Source organism: Loxodonta africana, chromosome 7 (assembly GCF_030014295.1).
Source record: "Loxodonta africana isolate mLoxAfr1 chromosome 7, mLoxAfr1.hap2, whole genome shotgun sequence".
Taxonomy (NCBI): Eukaryota; Metazoa; Chordata; class Mammalia; order Proboscidea; family Elephantidae; genus Loxodonta; species Loxodonta africana.
The window spans coordinates 125,029,295-125,043,959 of record NC_087348.1 but is presented as its reverse complement, the minus strand read 5'-3'; positions in this window follow the sequence as shown (position 1 = coordinate 125,043,959).

Sequence of the window (14,665 nt, the reverse complement as noted above, 5' to 3'; positions counted from 1 at the left end):
TCCTGGATAATGTGATTTTCTTCATTGAAAATATCTCAGAAATAATAATAAATTTTCTACCAGTTTGGAAGAATTAAGATTAATGTGCAGAATTTAACAGCATTCCAGTATTCAAAGAAAGCCAATTACAGCTTTTGCTTTTTTTAGCCTTTCTTCACAATAGCAACAAACACCTTAAGATACCTAAAGATCATTCTAAACAAAAAGTTGCGAAGTATATATGGAAAAAATATTTAAAGAAATCTTTGAGTGACATACATCAACATTTAACTAACATGAAGGATAAACCAACAAACCAAACCCAGTGCCATCGAGTCAATTCTGACTCATAGAGACCCTATAGGACAGAGTAGAGCTGCCCCATAGAGTTTCCAAGGAGTGCCTGGTAGATTCGAACTGCCGACCCTTTGGTTAGCAGCCGTAGCCCTTAACTACTACGCCACCAGGGTTTCCACATGAGGGATAGACAACCTTTATAGATGGGAAGACACATAAATGTAAACTTTTCAAAATTTCCACTCAAATTAATCTATAAACTCGACAGAATCCCAAAGAAAATCCACCAGGATCTTTTCTTGAACATTTGTTGTTAGTTGTTGAGGAGTTGAGTCCAACTCATGGTACACTTACCAAGTTGTTTATACTATTTGGAAGATGAAAGAAGAAGACTAGGTAAGCAAAAGAGTTCCTGGGTGGTACAAGTAGTTAAGTGCTCAACTACTAACCAAGAGGTTGGTGGTTTGAACCCACCTGGAGGTGCCTCAGACTACAGGCCTGGGGATCTACTTCCAAAAGGTCACAGCCTTAAAAAACCTATGAAGCAGTTCTACTTTGCAGACATGGATTTGCTGTGAGTTGGAATTGACTCTGTGGCAACTAACAACAATAAGAGAAAAGAATATCTGTATAAAAAGTGAGGGTGGGTGTGGGAGAGGAAGCAATCCAACCAAAATCAAGGCTATACCAAAGTTCTGTCAGCTGGTGTATGGGTAGACAAATAGACATGGAGAAAAAAGAATATATAGGTTATAACTGAGCAATCCACTACAAGTCTGTCATTTTGTCATACTGTAGTGTCTTTTGTGTTACCATGAGACTGGAAGCTTTGCCACTGGTATTTCAAATATCATCAGGGTCACCCTTGGTGGACAGGTTTCAGCAGAGCTTTCTGACTAACACAGACTAAGAAGAAGGACTTAGCAGGGTACTTCTGAAAAATTAGCTAATGAAAACCTCATGAATAGCAGAGAATATTATCTGATATAGTGACAGAAGATGAGCCTCTCAGGTCTGAAAGCATTCAAAATATGACTTGGAAAGAGCTGCCTCCTCAAAGTAGAGTTGACCTTAATGACATGTATATAATCAAGCTCTTGGGACCTTCATTTCTGATATGGCATGACTCAGAATGGGAAGAAGCAGCTGCAAACATCCATTAATAATCAGAACATAGTATGTACGAAGTACAAATCTAGGAAAATTGGAAGTTGTCAAAGATGAAATGGAACACATAAAGAATGATATCCTAGGCATTAGTGAGCTGAGATGGACCAGCACTGGCCATTTTGAATGAGACAATCATATCTACTATGCTGGGAATGACAAATTCAAGAGGAATGACGTTGCATTCATCACCAAAAAGAACATTTCAAGATCTATCCTGAAGTACAACACTGTCAGTGACAGGATAATATCCATACACCTACATGGAAGACCAGTTAACAAGACTATTATTCAAGTACTAAGACCAAAGATGAGAAAATTGAAGATTTTTACCAACTTCTGTAGTCTGAAGTTGATCAAACATGCAATCAAGATGAATTGATAATTATTGATGACTGGCATGGGAAAGCTGGAAACAAAGAAGAAGGATCAGTAGTTGGAAAATATGGCCTTGATGATAGACACAACGCCTGAGATTGGACGACAGAATTTTGCAAGACCAATGACATATTCATTGCAAATACCTTTTTTGAACAACATAAACGGCTACCACACACATGGATCTCACCAGGTAGAAAACACAAGAATCAGATTGACTACATTTGTGGAAAGAGGTGATGGAAAAAGCTCAATACCATCAGTAAGAACAAAGCTAGGGGGAGGCTATGGAACAGACCATCAATTGCTCCTATGCAAGTTCAAGTTGAAGTGAAGAAAATTAAGACAAGTCCTTGAGAGCCAAAATACCACTGGGAGTATATCCAATCTGAATTTGGAAACCACCTCAAGAAAAGATTTGAAGGATTAAACAATAATGACTAAATATCAGATGAGTTGTGAGAAGACATCAAAGACATCATACATGAAGAAAAGAAGAGATCATTAAAAAGACAGGAAAGAAAGAAAAGACCAAAGTAGATGTCAGAAGAGACTTTGAATCTTGCTATTAAACGTAGAGGAGCTAAAGCGAATGGAAGAAACAATGGCGCAAAAGAACTGAACAGGAGGCTTCAAAGGGCAGCTGGAGAAGACAAAGTAAACTATTATAATGAAATATGCAAAGATCTGTAGTTGGTAAACCAAAAGGGAAGAACAGGCTTGGCATTTCTCAAGCTAAAAGAACAGAAGAAAAATTCAAGCCTAGTGTTGCAATTTTGAAGGATTCTATGAGCAAAATATTGAATGATGCAGGAAGCGTTAAAAAAAAAAAAAAAAAAAGATGGAAGGAATACACAGAATCGCTGTACCAAAAAGAATTGGTCGACATTTAGCCATTTCAGGAGTTAGGATATGATCTAGAACCAATGGTACTGAAGGAAGAAGTCCAAGCTGCACTGGAGGCATTGGTGAAAAACAAGGCTCCAGGAACTGACGGAATACTAATTGAGATGTTTCAACAAATGGATGCAATGCTGGAGGTACTCACTCATCTATGCCAAGAGATTTGGAGGACAACTACCTGGCTAACTGACTAGAAGAGATCCATGTTTGTGCCCTTCCAAAGAAAGATGATCCAACAGAATGTGGAAATTATCAAACAATATAGTTAATATCACACACAAATAAAATTTTGCTGAAGATCATTCAAAAGCAATTGCAGCAGTACATGGACAGGGAACTGTCAGAAATTCAAGCCAGATTCAGAAAAGGATGTGAAACAAGGGATATCATTGCTGATATTAGATGGATCCTGGCCAAAGGCAGAGAACACCAGAAAGGTGTTTACCTGTGTTTTACAGACCACGCTAATGCATTCAATTTGTGGAACATAACAAATCATGGATGATATTGTAAAGAATGGGAATTCCAGAACACTTAATGTGCTCGCGGGGAACCTGTACATAGACCAAGAGGCAGTTGTTTGAACAGAGCAAGGGGATACTACATGGTTTAAAATTAAGAAACGTGTGTGTCAGGGTTGTATCCTTTCACCATACTTGTTCAATTTGTAGGCTGAGCAAATAATTTGAGAAGCTAGACCATATAAAGAAGAACACGGCATCAGATTGGTGGAAGATTCATTAACAACCCGTGATATGCAGATGGCACAGCCTTGCTTGCTGAAAGTAAAGAGGACTTGAAGCACTTACTGGGAAAGATCAAAGATTACAGCCTTCGGTATGGATTAAGGAAGACTGAAGAAGAATGGATGTCTTTGAATTATGGTGTAGGCAAAGAATATTTGAGCATACCACGGACCCCCAGAAGAATGCACAAGTCTGTCTTCACTGACATACAGTCAGAGCGCTCCTTGGAAGTGGGGATGGCAAGACTTTGCCTCAGGCACTTTAGACGTGTTTTCAGGAGGGAAAAGTCCCTGGAGAAGGACATCATGCTCGGTAAGGTAGAGGGTCAGCAAAAAAGAGATAGACCATCAAAGAGGCAGATTGGCACGATGGCTGCAAGGATGGCCCACCATTGATTGCGAGGATGGTGCAGGAGTGGGCAGTGTTTTGTTCTGATGTGCATAGGGTCTCTATGAGTCAGAACTGACTTGATGGCACCTAACAACAGCAGCAACATAACTAAACAATACAGAATTTAGCATGTGGCAGAGGTAAAAAAAAATTCAAGAATCAGTTTTTAGAGAAATGCGTACACAGACGTTAACACAAATGCATCAAATACATTTGTCCTACCTCAATCCATACATGAAATAATATACCAGATGGGCTAAAGACCTAAACGTGAAAAAAAAAAAGTTTTTAAATTTTTAGGAAAGAGGGAGGAAAAAAGGCACAGGACAATATCTTCATGAGATTTTCAAGAAAAAATTTAACAAGATTCAGAAAGCACATTGCATAAAAATGATTAATACATTTAATATGATAGCAATTAAATGCATTTTATACAATGGTAGAAGACACGCAGCAGAGACTAGTTGAAGGTTTTTATAGTGCATATAGTCAACAAAATATCCATTCATTCGGTCAACCCGCATATCATATCATATTAGGTACCTAGTATTTGCCAGACATTGAATATCAAGCACAGACTGACGCAGACAAAGTCACAGTCCTCATGGAGTTTGCAGGCTAATGGCGGAAAGAGGGATAATGAATAGATACAAAATTAACATAGATATATCAGCAGAATGGAAACCCTGGTGGCATAGTGGTTAAGAGCTATGGCCGTTAAGCAAAAGGTTGGCAGTTCAAATCCACCAGATGCTCCTTGGAAACTCTATGGGGCAGTTCTACTCTGTCCTATAGGGTTACCAAGAGTCGGAATCGATGCAATAGCGGAGGGTATATCAGCAGAAAAATCTAAAGAAAGAGAGGGAGGCAGGCGTGAAATACATGAAGGAAGAGCACTCCAGGCAGAAAGAAAAGCAAATAGGAATACTCTGAGATAGGGAAATAGGAATACCCTGAGATAGGGATGTGCTTAGCGTGTTTGAAAAGCATCAAAGATGCTAGTGTGCCTGAAATCCATGGGCAAAGGGGAGGGTTAGGATATGAGATCAGAGAAGTCCAGATCATACACATAAATGGCCTTTCACTTTTACTCTAAGATAGAAAGCTATTGGGGAGTTTTGAGCAGCAGAATTACTTAAATGATTAACATTTTATCAGGATCACTCTGGCTGCTGGCTTAAGATACCACTGGGGATGCTGGGACCCAGGCAGAGCAGAAAGAGTACTTGGAAGGCTATTTGCAACAATTCAGGATTGATGGTGGCCCATATCTGGATGATAGAAGTGAGAGTAGTGAGGAATCTTCATATTTTGAATGTAAAACCAACTGAATTAAAGTTATGAGAAAGAGAAATTGTTCTACTCTGAGTAACTGGAAGGATGACATTGGCTTGAATAACTGGAAGAATAAAATGGAGAACACTTTCCGCCGTGGCAGGTTTATCATTTATCATTGTACAGGTCAAGATTGACACGCCAACAAGGTGTTCAAATGGGGATGTCCAGTAGACACTGGTCATGTGAACATGGCATTCAGGGGTTAGGAGTGTCTGGACTTTTAAATTTTTAGTTAACATCTTAGATGTAAAGAGTTTTGAAAACTGAGATGCTGGATGAGGCTGCTAAGTAAATGAGAGTACACAGAGCAGAGATCTAAAAATGTGAATCAAATGTCAAAGAATACTGGAAGCAGCAGCCAGCGATAGGAGACCAAGAAAAAGGGTGGCAATTTTGAATGGTAAGTGAAGGAAGAGTTTCGGGAAAGAGGTTCAAATATGGCTCTTAAATGTTTCAACAAAGTTACTGATTGGGTATTGACGATTAAATTTGGCAATGTAGAGGTCATTGGTTACATCAGCTTTTGTCATTGAGACATTTTCAAGAGAGAATAAAAAGCATTTGGAGACAATAAACATAAGCAACTCTTGAAGAGTTGTGGGGAAGTGGGAGCATGAGAAGTTTTTTGGCTTATTTGTTTTTGTAAGATGAAGACATTTTAAGTGTTGATCCTGTTATAGCAATGATTTGGTTAAGCGGGAAAATAACGAAATAATAGTGGGCCTACTGTTGAATGACTTCAGTAGCTGTGAGTGAGTGAACATAATAAAAAGTGATAGCTATGCCTTAGACAGAATTACAGGAGAGAAGGCAAAGAACATGGAATCGGGTAAAGGTAAGTTGGTAGACGATTTGAAAGTTCTTTTCTGTTAGTAACAAATGAGAAGACCAATCACTAAAAGGAAGACAAGGGACCTGCGACACATTGGATCTAGCCTAGAAATATGTAGAATTCTGAGGGAGGCAACGAGGAAAACAAACAGATTAAGTAGAACATAAGTTATGACTGAGTTGGAAAAAAAAATGATGATATGATAAAGACAAACAGTGAAAATCAAAGAAAGGCCGTTAGAACCTCCAGGGAAAACAAAAGCGAATATACAAAAAGGCTTGGGTCATATACTAAATGAGACATTGTAAAAAACATATTTTATTGATTTTTGCTGGCCATACACGGAACCAAACATGCATCCATTCAAAATTTCCAGGTGAAGAGTTCAATAACATTGGTTACATGCTTCACATTGTGTCACCAATTCTTTTATTATTATGCTTTAAGTGAAAACTTACAAATCAAGTCAGTCTCTCATACAAAACTTATACACAGCTCACTGTGTAACCCTAGCTGCTCTCCCCCTAACGTGACAGCACACTCCTCCTCTCCACCCTGTATTCCCTGTGTCCATTCAACCAGCTCCTGTCCGCCTCTGCTTTCTCGTCTTGCCTCGAGGCAGGAGTTGCCCACATAGTCTCGTGGGTCTACTTGAGCCAAGAAAATCACTCCTCATAGGTATGATTTTCTGTCTTATAGTCCAGTCCAGAAACCCTGGTGGTGTAATGGTTAAGTCCTACAGCTGCTAACCAAAGGGTTGGCAGTTCGAATCCCCCAGGTGCTCCTTGGAAACTCTGTGGGGCAGTTCTACTCTGTCCTGTCCTAAAGGGTCGCTATGAGTCGGAACCGACTCGACGGCACTGAGTTTGGTTTTTTTGGGGGGGTTATAGTCCAGTCCCATCCCTGTTTGAACAGTTGGCTTCAGGAATGGACCCAATCTTGGGCTAACAGAGGATCCAGGGACCATAGCCTCTGGGGTCCCTCCAGTCTCTGTAGGTCATTAAGTTTGGTCTTTTTAGAAGAATTCGAGGTCTGCATCCCACTGTTGTCCAGCTCCATAAGAGATTCTCTGTTGTGTTCCCTGTCAGGGCAGTCATCGGTGGTAGTTGGACATGATCTAGTTCTTCTGGTCTCAGGCTGATGGTGTCTCTGGGTTATGTGATCCTTTCTGTCTCTTGGGCTTATATTTACCTTTTGCCTTTGGTATTCTTCATTGTCCTTTGCTCCAGGTGGGTTGAGACCAATTGATGCATCTTAGATGGCCAATTGCTAGCATTTAAGACCCCAGATGCCACTCACCAAAGTGGGATGCAGAATGTTTTCTCAAAAGATTTTATAATGCCAATTGACCTAGATGTCCCCTGAAACCATGGCCCCCAGACCCCTGTCTCTGCTACTCTGGCCTTGGAAGCATTTCACTGTGTTTAGAAACCTTCTTTGCTTTTGTTTAGTCCAGTCATGCCGACCTCCCGTGTACGATGTGTTGTCTTTCCCTTTACCTAAAATAGTTCTTGTCTACTATCTAATTAGTGATTACCTCTCTCCCATCCTCCCCACCCTTGTAACCATCAAACAATATTTTCTTCTGCACTTAAACTTTTTCTTGAGTTCTTATAATAGTAAAAAAAGTAGACTCATACAATATTTGTCCTTTTGAGAATGACTAATTTCCCTCAGCATAATGCCTTCCAGATTCTGCCATGTTATGAAATGTTTCATGGATTCATCTTGTTCTTTATCATTGCCTAGTATTTCATTGCATGAATATACCATAATTTTTTATCCAATCATTCATTGATGGGCACCTTGTTTGCTTCCATTTTTTTGCTATTGTAAAAACTGCTGCAATGAACATGTACAAAGGCTCTTATTTCTCTCGGATATATTCCAAGGAGTGGGATTGCTGGATCGTATGGTAGTTCTATTTCCAGCTTTTTAAGGAAGTGCCAAATCGATTTCCAAAGTGTTTGTACCATTTTACATTCCCACCAGCAGCGTATACGTATACTAGTCTCTCCACAACCTCTCCAACATCTATTATTTTGTATTTTTTAGATTTATGCCAGCCTCGTTGGGGTGAGATGGTATCTCATTGTAGTTTTGATCTGCATTTCTCTAATGACTAATGATTGTGAACATTTCCTTATGTATCTGTTAGCCACCAGAATGCCTTCTTTGGTGAACTGTCTGTTCATATCCTTTGCCCATTTTTCATTTGGGTTATTTGTCTTTTCATAGTTGAGTTTTTGCAGTATCATGCAGATTTTAGAGATCAGACGCTGATCAGATTCGTCATAGCCAAAAACCTTTTCCCAGCCTGTAGGCAGTCTTTTTACTCTTTCAATGGAGTCTTTGGATGAGCATAAGTGTTTGATTTTTAGAACCTCCCAGTTGTCTAGTTTCTCTTCTAATGTTTGTGCATTCTTAGTTATGTTTTGTATACTGTTTATGCCATTTTTTAGGAGTGTTAGCATTGTGCCAATTTTTTCTTCCATGATTTTTATCATTTTAGATTTTATATTTAGATCTTTGATCCATTTTGAAATAATTTTTGTGCATGATGTGAGGCAGGGGTCTTGTTTCATTTTTTTGCAGATGGTTATCCAGTTATGCCAGCACCATTTGTTAAAGAGACATCTTTTCCTCATTTAACAGACTTTGGGTCTTTGTCAAATATCAGCTGCTCATATGTGGATAGATTTATGTCTAGATTCTCAATTCTGTTCCATTGATCTATGTATCTTTTATTATACCAGTACCAGGCTATTTTGACTACTGTGGCAGTATAATAGATTCTAAAATCAGGTACTCTGAGTCCTCCAGCTTTGTTCTTCATTTTCAGTAATGCTTTACTTATCCGGGGCCTCTTTCCCTTCCATATGAAGTTGGAGAATTGTTTCTCCATCTTCTTAAAAAATATCATTGGAATTTGGATCATGATTGCATTGTATATATAGATCAGTTTTGGTAGAATAGACATTTTTACAATGTTAAGTCTTCCTATCCATGAGCAAGGCATGTCTTTCCACTTATGTAGTTCTTTCTGGTTTCTTGCAGTAGTGTCTTGTAGTTTTCTTTGTATAAGTCTTTTAAGTCTCTGGTTAGACTTATTCCTAAGTATTTTATCTTCTTGGGGGCTATTGTAAATGGCATTGATTTGGTGATTTCCTCTTCGAAGTTCTCTTTATTGGTGTAGAGGAATCCAACTGATTTTTGCATGTTTACTTTGCATCCTGGCAGTGCTGAACTCTTCCATTAGTTTCAACAGTTTTCTTGTGGATTCCTTAGGGTTTTCTGTGTATAAGGTCATATATTTGCAAATAGAGAACTTTTACTTCTTCCTTGCCCCTTATTTCTTTATCTACCCTAATTGCTCTGGCTAGGACCTCCAGCACAATGTTGAATAAGAGAAGTGATAAAGGGCATTCTTTTCTGGTTGCTGATCTCAAGGGGAATGTTTTCAGACTCTCTCCATTTAGGATAATGTTGACCTTTGGCTTTGTATAAATGCTCTTTATTATAAATCAGGAATTTCTCTTTTATTTTTATGTTGCTGAGAGTTTTTACCATGAATGTGTGCTGGACTTTGTCAAATGCCTTTTCAGCATCAATTGATAAGATCATGTGGCTCTTCTATTTTGTTTTATTTATATGATGGATTACATTAATTGTTTTTCTAATGTTGAACCATCCCTCCATACCTGGTATGAATCCCACTTGGCCATGTTGAATTTTTTTGGATATGCTGTTGAATTCTATTGACTAGAATTTTGTTGAGGATTTTTGCATCTAAGTTCATGAGGGATGTAGATCTGTAGTTTTACTTTTTATATGGTGTCTCTACCTGGTTTTGGTATCAGGGATATGCTGGCTTCATAGGATGAGTTTGGGAGTATTTCATCCTTTTCTGTGCTCTAAAATACCTTTAGTAATGGCGTTAACTCTTCTCTGAATATTTGGTAGAATTCTCCAGTGAGGTTGTCAGGGCCAGGGCTTTTTGTTGTTGTTGGGAGTTTTTAATTGCCTTTTAAATCTGTTTTTGTTATGGGTTTATTTGGTTGTTCTACTTCTGTTTGTGTTAGTTTACGTAGGTAGTGTATTTCTAGAAATCTGTCCATTTCTTCCAGGTTTTCGCATTTGTTACAGTACAATTTTTTACAGTATTCTGTTATCATTCTTTTAACTTCAGTTGGGTCTGTTCTGATATCACCCATCTCTTTTCCTATTTTGTTTATTTGCTTCCTCTCCTGTTTTTCTTTTGTCAGTTTGGCCACAGGTTTATCGATTTTGTTGAGCTTTTCAAAGAAGCAGCTTTTGGTCTTGTTAACTTTTTCAATTGCTTTTCTGTTCTTTATTTCATTTAACTCTGCTCTAATTTTTAATTTTTGCTTTCTTCTGTTGCCCAAGGTGTGCTTTTGTTGCTCTCTTTCTATTTGTTCTTGTTGTAGAATTCTTTAATTTTGGCCTTTTTTTTTTGGACGTGTGCCTTTATTGCTATAAATTGACCTCTGAACACTGCTTTAGCTGTGTCCCAAAGGTTCTGATAGGAAGCGTTTTAATTTTTGTTGGATTCTATGAATGTTTTTGTTCCATCCTTAATTACTTCTATAACCCAGTGGTTTTTGATCAAGGTGTTCTTCAGTTTCCATCTGTTTGACTTCTTTTCCCTGTTTCTTCGTTATTGCTTTCTGCTTTTACGGCCTTATAGACAGAGAAGATGCTTTGTAATATCTTGGTATTTTTTATTTTGTTTAGGCTTGCTTTATGACCTAATATGTGGTCTGTTACGGAGAATGTTCCGTGTGCATTGGAAAAGAAAGGATACTTGGTTGCTGTTCGGTAGAATGTTCTGTATATGTCTATGAGGTCAGGTTGGTTAATTGCAGCATTTAGGTCTTCTGTGTCTTTATTAAGCTTTTTTCTGGATGTTCTGTCTTTCACCAAAAGTGGTGTGTTGAAGTCTTCTACTATTATTGTGGAGCAGTCTACCCCACTTTTCAGTGCTGTTAGAGTCTGTTTTATGTATCTTGAAGCACTGTTGGGTGTGTAAATATTTATTATGGTTATATCCTCCTGGTATAATATTAATCCTTTAATCATTATATAGTCTTCTTCCTTATCCATTGTGTTGGATTTAACTTTAAAGCCTATTTTGTCAGAAATTAACATTTCCATTCCTGCTCATTTTGATTGCTGTTTGCTTGATATATTTTTTTCCATCCTTTGAGTTTTTGTTTGTGTCTTTAAGTCTAAGGCATGTCCCCTGTAGGCAGCATATAGATAGATCATGTTTGTTTGTTTTTACATTTTGCCACTCTCTGTCTCTTTATTGATGCCTTTAGTCCATTTACATTCAGTGTAATTATGAATAGGTATGAGTTTAGTGCAGTCATTTTGATGTCTTTTTGTGTGTGTTTGTGTTGACAGTTTCTTTTTTCCACTTACTCTTTTGTGCTGAAATTTTTCTTTATATATTGTCTTTTCCTCTTTTTCATTGTAGTTGGTTTTGTTTTTGCTGAGTCTTTATGTTTTTCTTGTGTTTTATTTTGATGTGTAAGATTTTTAGTCTTCTTTGTGGTTATGTTAATCTTTACCCCTTATTCTTCTAAGTTTAAGCCAAATTTTATCTCTTTATGTCACCTTGACTTCCTCTTCATATGAAAGATTTATGACTACGTTTTTTAGTCCCTTTTTACTGACTTAATGTTGTCATCTTTTACATAACAATGTTGTTGTTTTCCTGTTTTGAGCATTTTTTATCTTGATTTATTTTTGTAATTTCCCTATCTGGGTTGATATCTGGTTACTGTGTCCTGTGTTCTAGTTTTGGGTTGTTATCTAATGTTATTGACTATCTAACCAGAGGACTCCTTTTCGTATTTCTTGTAGTTTTCATTTGGTTTTTGTAAATTCCCTAAACTTCTGTTTATCTCAAAATGTCCTAATTTTGTCTTCATATTTTAGAGACAGTTTTGCTGGATATACGATTCTTGGCTGGCAATTTTTTTCCTCCAAGGTTTTATATATGTCATCCCATTGCTTTCTTGCTCACGTGGTTTCTGCTGAGTAGTCCAGGCTTATTCTTGTTGACTCTCCTTCGTAGGTGACTTTTTGTTTACCCCTAGCCACTCTTAAAATTCTCTGTTTGTCTTTGGTTTGTCAAGTTTGATTATAACATGTCTTGGTAACTTTCATTTGGGATCTACTTTGTGTGAGGTTCGATGAGCATCTTGGATAGATATTGTCTCCTCTTTCACGATATCAGGAACATTTTCTGCCAATGAATCTTCAATAGTTCTCTCTGTATTCTCTGATATCCCTTCCTGTTCTGGTATTCCAATCACTTATAAGCTATTTCTCTTGATAGATTTCCTAATGATTCTTAGAGTTTCTCCATTTTTTAAATTTATTCACCAGAATTTACTTTGAACATATTGGTGCCAATTTTTTATGTCAATCTCACTAATTTTAAGTTCCAGTTCCTCAATTCTGCTCCTCTGACTTTCTATTGAGTTGTGTAATTCTGAAATTTTATTGTTAATCTTCTGAATTTGTGTTTGCTGTCTCTATATGGATTCTTGCAGCCTATTAAATTTGTCATTATGCTCTTGCATAACTTTTTTATTTTCCTCAGTTGCTTTATCTGTGTGTTCCTTGGCTTGTTCCGCTTTTTGCCTCATTTCCTTCCTGATCTCTTGAATAGTTCTGAATACTAATCTTTTGTATTCTACCTCTGGTAATTCCAGGAATATATCTTTGTCCAGAAGACTCCTTAAATCTTTGTTTTGGCAGCTTTTTGAAGCAACCATGATCTGCTTATTTGATTTGATATTGACTGTTGTCTTTGAGCCATGTATAAGTTAATGTATTGCTTTATTTTATGTTTGCCTACTGTGTCCTAGCTTATTGCTTTGTTTTGTTTTGATATGCCCAAATAGGCTGTTTGAGTGAGTTAGATGATTATTTTCACCTTTTATACTCTAACTTCCTGTCACCAGAGGCTAGAGTAGTTACCACGTATATGACCCCAGGAGTCCATTCACTTTTCTTGTATGGATTCAGGTCAGGTGTCCAAGTAGTTGGCCTCCAAGTTTGTGGTGCAAGCTCTCACTTACAGTCTTAGAGGAACAGGGGTGATTGGTGTAGGCACAGGTATCTGGCTGCAGCTGGGGGGGGTCACACTCTGAGCTAGGCAGGTGGCTGACAACCATTTCCTGAGTGTCTGTGAGGAAACCGTGTCCCAGTTCCCTTGATTGCACAGGTGGGTGGGCTCTGCAGCCAGACAATGGGCACCCAATGTTTTTGGCTATAAGGACTGGGAGCAACAATTTATTCTTGCACCCATGTCGTCGGTGGTAGGTGGCATGGGTGGAGCCACCAGTCCTCAGGCCCCTGATGTGGGTAGGTGAGGACCCTGCTTAATAGGTAGAGCAGTATCAAATGTCAAAAACCCACTTGTCCACCACACAGCTGAAACAGTTGAAATTAGACCTCAGGTACATACACCTTTGCACTGTGCCAACAAGGGCCTAAGCTGCTGAAATGGGTCCACACAGGTCCATGCAGGGGTAAAAGGCATTCAAAGTTCATGGACCACTTGTGCTTGTGCCCAGGTAAAGTAGCCGCTTCTGTTCTGCATTCCCAGCTTAGGAGAGCCAGAAGATTATTTTTTTCCCTCTTTCTTAATTTGTTCCTTTTCCAAGGCCAGGAGGATGGCTCAGGACACACAGCAGGACCTATTTCAGGGCCAGGGAGAGTGACTGCCTCTGAAGTTGGCTTGGGGGCTGGGGCAGAGGGAAGAGGGATCAGATAAATGGGTGAGAGTTCTTTTCAAAGGGCTGGTCTTTGTTTCACACAGTAAATTAGAGGCAAGGACGTACCCTCTGCCAAGAGTGCTGTTCTCTGAATCCAGAGGTGTGAGTACACTACGTGCTTTTTGCTCTCTCTTGCTGAAGAAACTATGTCCCAAATGCTACCACTAGTCACGCCAGGGAATTGGTGCTGTGGGGTGCCAGTTCTTGCTGAGTCAGATCTGGCAACTCCATACAGCTTCTGAACCGTCTCTCTCTCCTCTTGCTGTTCAGTCCAATTTCCTAACCTCGCCTTTGATGTTCAGGGCTCCTAGCTTGTCAGATATATAATCCATTCACTTTTTTTTTTTTGGATCTTTGTTGTAAGAGGGACCACCAAAAGGGTCTGATTACTCGGCCTTCTTGGCCCTGTCTCTGTGTCACCATTTTATCTCTACCCATGTTGTTTCATCACCATTAATTTAGGCTCTCTTCCCTTTAAAATTCTCATCTGTGCTTTAGATTAACTGTTTTCAGTTTACACTCATATAGATAATTCTTTATAAGAGTACTATGTTCGAGGCAAAAATTCTTTATTAATTGGGCTAAACTACTGCTTAATGATGGCTTCACGGGATAGTTTCAGATCAGGGTTTAAAGATTATTTTTGGGCATTAGGTTCAGGGGTTTCCCTGGTCTCAATGGATCTAGTAAGTCTGGTTTCCATAAGAGTTTGAAATTTTGTTTGATGATTTTCCTCCTTTTGATCAGAGTCCTTGATAAAAATGTTCATTAAAGGAAGCCAGGTACCATCTATTTCTTCTGGTCTCGCTGTGGTGGTGGTA